Below are 7030 nucleotides of genomic sequence, written 5' to 3' on the forward strand. Positions count from 1 at the left end.
AGTCCTTGGCGAAGGACATTATACATGGGAGGGTGGAGGGATGGCACAGGATGGGAAGGCCCTCTATGAGGTAGATTGATTCAGTGACTGGGATAATCGGGATGGGAGTGTCAGAGACAGTGTGATTGGCACAGGACAGAGCAGAGTTTAGGGCTGTTGTACATAGGGTTGCTATGAGTAGCAAGCCACTCGATGGCACATAACAACAACAAACAACAAGGTGAGAAATTCCCTGCTAGAGGTATTCAAGGAATAAATTTGGTTCCTGTTTTGGATTGACAGCTGCTGTAATGGTATATTCTATAATCTTTTCTATGATGGAAATTATTCAGAAATTTTAAGTAGAATGACTAGATTTAGAATGACATTTAGTTTAAATATTATATTTCTTTTATAAGAAAATAAAGACTTTGACATTGAGAAATTATAATGATGATATTTTTAAATTTTGTAATTACCAACCCATTATAACAATGCTGAAAAATATAGCATTTTTTCACTGGATTAAAAGATACAAAATGAAGGAGTCAATATAAATATGACAGTGAATAATAATCAGGCAGCCAACAACAAAAAAGCCCTGTACATCAATATTAACCATATTTAAGACTACTTCATTCTACTGATTTCCAAATACACCTCTCTTTAAATTGGTTTGTTTTGCCTAATTACATCGACAAAGAATATGGAGAATAGTACAGATTATATGAGGTAGTAGGTTGAAATTCTCCACAAACCAATATTATTTGGTTCGTTCCAAATCAGAGTGACCCTCCACCTAATTTTCAAGGCTGTAAATCCTTACCAGAGGAGACTGTACATATTTCTTCGGAGGATTAGTTGGTAAATAAGAACCACAAACATTTTGGTTAGTAATAGCCCAATACACAACTCGCTACACCACAGATATTCTTATATTAAAGTTGTAGTCAGTTGTCATAATGCCAATTATAAATCTTAGCAACCCCATGAATAATAGATATGAATTTTGCCTAGTCCTGTGCTAAGCTCTTTGATATAGTTGGTCCATCCAGGGTGTACTAATGCATCCTGTTGGAAGTCTTCCTATCTCTCTCTGGAATGATGTCTTTTTCCAAGGACTGGCCCCTTCTAAAAACATATCTTAAGTATGTGAGACGAAGCTTCACCATCCTTGTATCTAAGAAGCACCTCACTTGCACTTCCTCTAAGACAAAAGTATTTGATTTTTGACACATGAGATATTCAAAACTCTTCTCCAATACCAGAACTTAAAGGCATCAGTTCTTCTGCCATCCTTAGTCATTACCTAATTTTCAGATTCATGAGAAGTAATTGGGGTGGGGTGGGGAAACCCCACAAAACAACAACAACAACAACAACAAAAACCAACCCTGGCTTGGATGTGGCATACCTTATTATTTGAACAGACATCGTTGTCTTTTAGCACTTTAGATGGGTCCTTGACACCAGATGACCCCATTGCAAACCACTTTTGATTTCTTGACTGCTGTTGCTGTGAGTATTGATAGTAGATCAAGTAAAATAGAATCATTAACAACTTCAACCTTTTCTATATATATAATGATGTTGTGTATTGGTCCAGTCATGAAGGTTCTTGTTTTCTTGATGTTAAGATGTATTGGAAGCTGTAGTTCTTGGTCTTTTGCAGCAAGTGTTGCAAGTCCTTTTTTAGTTTTTATGAGCAAGATTGTGTCATCTGCTTAACACAGGATGTCAAGAGTCTTCCTCCAAACCTGATGATACGTTATTTAGAGTGTCCAGGCTTGAATGACTTGATTAGCATGCATATTGAATAGGTATATAGTAGAAAGGATACAACTTCATCACATCCATTTTCTAATTTTTAAACCATGCAGTGTTCTGTTCAGAAAACAACTTCTTGATCTACATAGTCATATTAATAGATCGTCCTTGGTGTTTATAAAATGTATCCTATTACTCAAAACATTTTACTTCAGGATAGGTCTTGAAATGTTCTCCCTCTCTCCCCGATTTTTCCCCTACTATGAGTGTGATACTATTCTCCCATAATTTGTCATTCCTGGCCTAATAAATCATATGATTATCTGAATCAAATTAGCCAATATCAGTACATCTCAGCTCACTACTGCCCAGGATATCACTCCTCATGCACTTAATTCCATTTTTGAGAAACTCCAATTTCCCAGAGTGATACATTTTACATTCCACATTCCTATTATTAATGGATATTTTCAAATGGTAGTCCTAATTTTTTTTAGTGTATTCTAATCTGAGGGCCTCTGCTTCCAGTACTTCATCTAATAATGTCCCCTTAGGGAGTTCTGGAGCTTAGTGGTAAGAAATAGCTCTGCCAATGCAAAAGTATGCAATTCGAATGAACTAGATGCACCATGGAAGAAAGATGGACACTGTCCTCCCATGCCTGCCTCCGAAAGCCTACTGGAGGGTCTGCTGTGGGTCATTTGTGACTTGATGATACACAACAATATTATTCACAGAGGTTTTGGTTTTGTGTGGGTGTTGTGTTTTTTGTTTTGCTTTTTTTCCCCCTAAGATTTTTTAGTCAGTCCTGCATCCTGCTGCTGTTGTTGTTATGGGCCATAAAATCAATTATGACCTATAGCCACCTTCTGAACCATGGCTCATCGCCTTGCCCTCTCTTAAGCCAATCTCACTGTCTTTGACAAACCTGATGCATTGCTACAGTCACTGTATAAATCCATCTCATACAGTACAGGATTTTCTTCTTCTGTACTGACAATCTGCCGTTCTGAGCATGATATCCTTCTCCAAAGACAGGCACCTCCTGGTGACATGCCCAAAGTGTGTGAGATGGAGCTTTAAAATCTTTCAACACTCTTCTCCAGCACCAAAACTCAAAGGCATTGATTCTTCTTCTGTCATAATTATTCACTTTCCATTTCTCAGATGAATAGTAAGCAGTTAAGAAGACCATTACCTGAATCAGGCACACCTTACTTTCTAAACTGACACTTTTGTTCTTTAGTACTCTGAAGAGATCCTTGACAGTAGATTTTCCTAGTTCAACGTGTCTTTCTTTTTTTCTCTTACATTTTCCCCCTTGTTTTGCTCACAAAGTTCATATACATTGTGTTTCACCCTATTCTTCATTCACATTATGTTCCATATAATCATTCTCATACATTAAGTTTTATAAAATTAATCACCATTGGATCTTGTCCTTCATTACCCTGTCTTTTCACCCAGATACTTTCCTCTTCCTTCTTCCCCCAACTCACTAAACTGTGCAACCCTATGGGTTCAATTCATCTTTTGCTTTCCTGACTGTTTATGTCAAGAATGTTGACTGTAGATTCAAGTAAGATGAAATAACTAATAAACTCAATATTTCTCTATCATGGTACTGCCTATTGGCCAAGTGGTGAGGGGTTCGCTTTCTTGATATTGAGATGGAATCCATATTGAAGGCTGCATTTTTCTACCTTCTACAGCAAACACTTCAAACCTCAATTTTGACAAGATTCTATCATTTGAATTATATAGCTTGTAGATGAATCTTTCTCCAATCCTGATGATTCCTCTTCATAAAGTCCAGCCTCCTGTATGATCTGTTTGTTCCACAAATAGATTGAAAAGTTATGGAGAAAAGATACATCCCTGATGTACTCTTTTCTTGATTTTAAACCTTGTAATGTTCCTATGTTGTGTTCAGACAACAGCTTCCTGGCCTAGATAAAGGTTTCACATGAGCACAATCAGATGTTCTGTGATTCCCATTCTTCTCAATGTTAGCTAAAATTTGTTGTGATCCACAAAGTCAACTGTCTTTGCATAGTTGATAAAACATATAAACATCCTTCTGGTATGTCTTACTTCCAGCCACTGTCCATCTGACATCTGCCATGAAATCTCTAGTACCAAGGCCTAGTCTAAATCCAGCTTATGTTTCTGACAGTTCTCTGTTAAAGTAGTGTTCTAGTACTTTTTTATAGTCTTAAGCTAGAATTTACTTGCATATGATACTAGTGATATTCTTCAATAATTTCCACATTCTGTAAGGTCATCTTTTTGGAAATGGGAATAACCAAAGATTTCTTCCAGCAAGTTGGCCAGATTTCCTGGCACAACCTAGTGAGTACATCCAAGGTCTACCCACATCACCCAGGTATACAACAGGGGAAAGGGCCACCAGGCCTAGAGACACATATCCTGCTTCCTAATCTATCTTAATCTGAAAGATCCACTGGTGCCTGTCCATCCTGGGTGATCTTGCTGATATTTAAAATAACTTTAAAATGTCAAATTTTTAGAAGAATATTTTGGCATAGCTTCCAGTATCACAGCAAACTGCAAGACACTTTAGTACAGAAAACTGATAGATGAGTGTTGCTGTTGTTAGGTGCCACTGAGTTGAGTACAACTCATAGAGACCCTATGAACAACATACATGAGCCTTATCAGATCATCTCTGACACATTTGTGTACATTGTTGCAATCACTTTATCAGTCCGTCTTGTTTGAAGGCTTCCTCTCTTTTACTGACCCTCTATCTTTCAAGCATGATGTCTCTTTCCAAGAAATGGCCTTGCCTAGCTACATATCCAAAGTATGAGAGACAAAGCTTTGCCATCTTTGCATCCAAGAAGCGCTCTGGTTGCACTTTCTCAGGACATACCCCTTTGTTCTTTTGGAAGTCCACAGGATATTCAGTTCTCTTCTCTAATACCACAACTCAAGCACATCAATATTTCTTCTGTCATCCTTATTTATTGTCCAGCTCTCTGATGCTTAGCAGGTGATTAAAAGACCATGGGCTGAATCAGGTACACCTTAGCCTTCAAATAGACATCATTGCTTTTATGTATTTCAAAGAGGTCCCAAACAGCAGACTTGGCCAATACAATCCTTATCTTGACTGTTGATACCAAGGGCACTGGACCACTGTTAGTACCACTGGACTGGTAGGCAGCAGCATCATAGATAGAGAAAAGATTGAAACTATCAATCTTTTATCTTACTTGGATCCACAATTGATTCCCTTGGTACCAGCAGCCAGGAAATAAGGAGACATATTGATCTGGAGAAGTCCATAGTTAGGAAGCTCTCCAAATTATTGAGGAGTAACTATGCCAGTTTGCGGACTAAGGGGCGTGTGATTCAGGCCATGCTCTTTCTGATCACTTGTTATGCATCTGATAGACAGTGAATAAGAATGACAGAAGAAGAATTTCAGCTGTGGTATTGAAGAAGAACACTGAACATTCCATGGACTGCCAAAAGAACAAACACATAGGTCTTGGAGAGGGTGCAACCAGAGTTCTTTGGAGACAAAAATGATAAGGCTTTGCCTCACATACTTTGGGCATATGGTTAGAAAGGACTATTCTTTGGAGAGGGCTATGATGCTCAGAATGGTAGAGAGTCAGTGGAGGAGAGGAAGATCCTTGATCAGGTGGATTGACATCATGGTGACTGATGCAATAGGCTCTAATTTTTCAGGAAGTGTGAGGATAGCACAGGATAGGACAGGGTTCAGATATGTTGTTCATAGGGTCGCTAGCATCAAACTCAACTTGATGGCACAATAATACCAAAGGTGCTGATTGTCAATCCAAGCAAGAGTGAATCATTAGAAAGTTTCAATCCTTCTTTATGATGATGTTGACTGTTGCTCCTGTGGTAAAGGAATTGTGTTTTCTTGATGTTGAGCAGTAATCCATACTGAAGGCTGTAGTCCTTGATCTTCTTCAGTAAGTGTTTCAAGTCCTCTTGACTTTCAGCAAGCAAAGTTGTGTCATCTACATAATGCAGGTTGTTAATAAGTCTTCCTCTGATCCTGATGTCACATTCCTTTTTATGTAATCCGGTTTCACAAATTATTCTGTCAGCATACAGATTGAATAGGTCTGATGAATGACTAGATCCCTGACATACACCTTTCATGATTTTAAATCATGCAATGTTCCCTTGTTCCACTGGGATAGCAGCTTCTTGATCTATGTAAATATTGATCATGAGCAAAATTAAAAGTTTTGGAGGAAACAAATAAAGAAATAAATGTCCCATTCTTCTCAATCGTAACCATAATTTGTTATGATTCACATTATCAAAGGCCTTTTACAGTCAATAAAATACAAATGAACATCCTTCTGATGTTCTCTGCTTTCAGTCAGTATCTATCTGACACCAGCACTGAGAACCCTGGAGATATGACCTCTTCTAAACCTAGCTTGAACTCCTTGGTAGTTCCCTATCAATGTACTGTTCTGGTTTTGGATGATCTTTAGTAGTATTTTGCTTGCATGTGATAATGAGATTCTTCTATAATTTCCACATTCTGTTGGGTCACCTTTCTTGAGGATGGGAACATATATGAATTTCTTCCAGTCAGTCAGCCAAACAGCTGTCCTCCAAATGTCCTTGCATATACTGATAAGTACATTCAGGGCTGCACCTGTTAGTTGAAATATGTCAGTTGGTAATCCAGTGATTCTTCTGTACCTTTTTTTTTTTCAGTGCAGCTTGAATTTTAACCTTCATTACCATTTGTCTGATTCCATCTTTTGGTGCTTCCTGGATCAGTCAAGATTTTATCCATACCATCTCTCAATGTTGCTCCTCAAGGTTTGAATATGTTTTTCAGTTATTTCTGCTTGAGAAATGCCAAACAATTTTGTCCCTTTTTCTTATAATTCTAGGTACCTGAATATTCCATTACAATATTTTGCTTTGTTTTCTCAAGCTTCTCTTTGGAATCTTCTCAGACATTTTCCTTAGGTATCTTTTCCTTGTGTTTTGAGTTCTCAATATTCTCATGTACTTTTCATAATCTCTTCTAACATCCATTTTTTGTTTTTCTTTACTTATGTCTTTGTAATAACTGTTTGTTCTCTCTATGGATCATATCCTTTTTATATATTTTTAAAAATTTTATTCTGGTTTATTTACAAAGTTCAAATATGTTGTTTTTCTCACCAGATCTTTCCCATTTCCTTTACCAACCCCCATCCATCAAATTTCCATGACCCTATGACTAACACCCTCCCCACCCTGGATGTGCTCA

This window comes from Elephantulus edwardii, unplaced genomic scaffold (genome assembly GCF_000299155.1).
Source record: "Elephantulus edwardii isolate Elephantulus edwardi_28Jun2011 unplaced genomic scaffold, EleEdw1.0 scaffold00168, whole genome shotgun sequence".
NCBI classification, from domain to species: domain Eukaryota; kingdom Metazoa; phylum Chordata; class Mammalia; order Macroscelidea; family Macroscelididae; genus Elephantulus; species Elephantulus edwardii.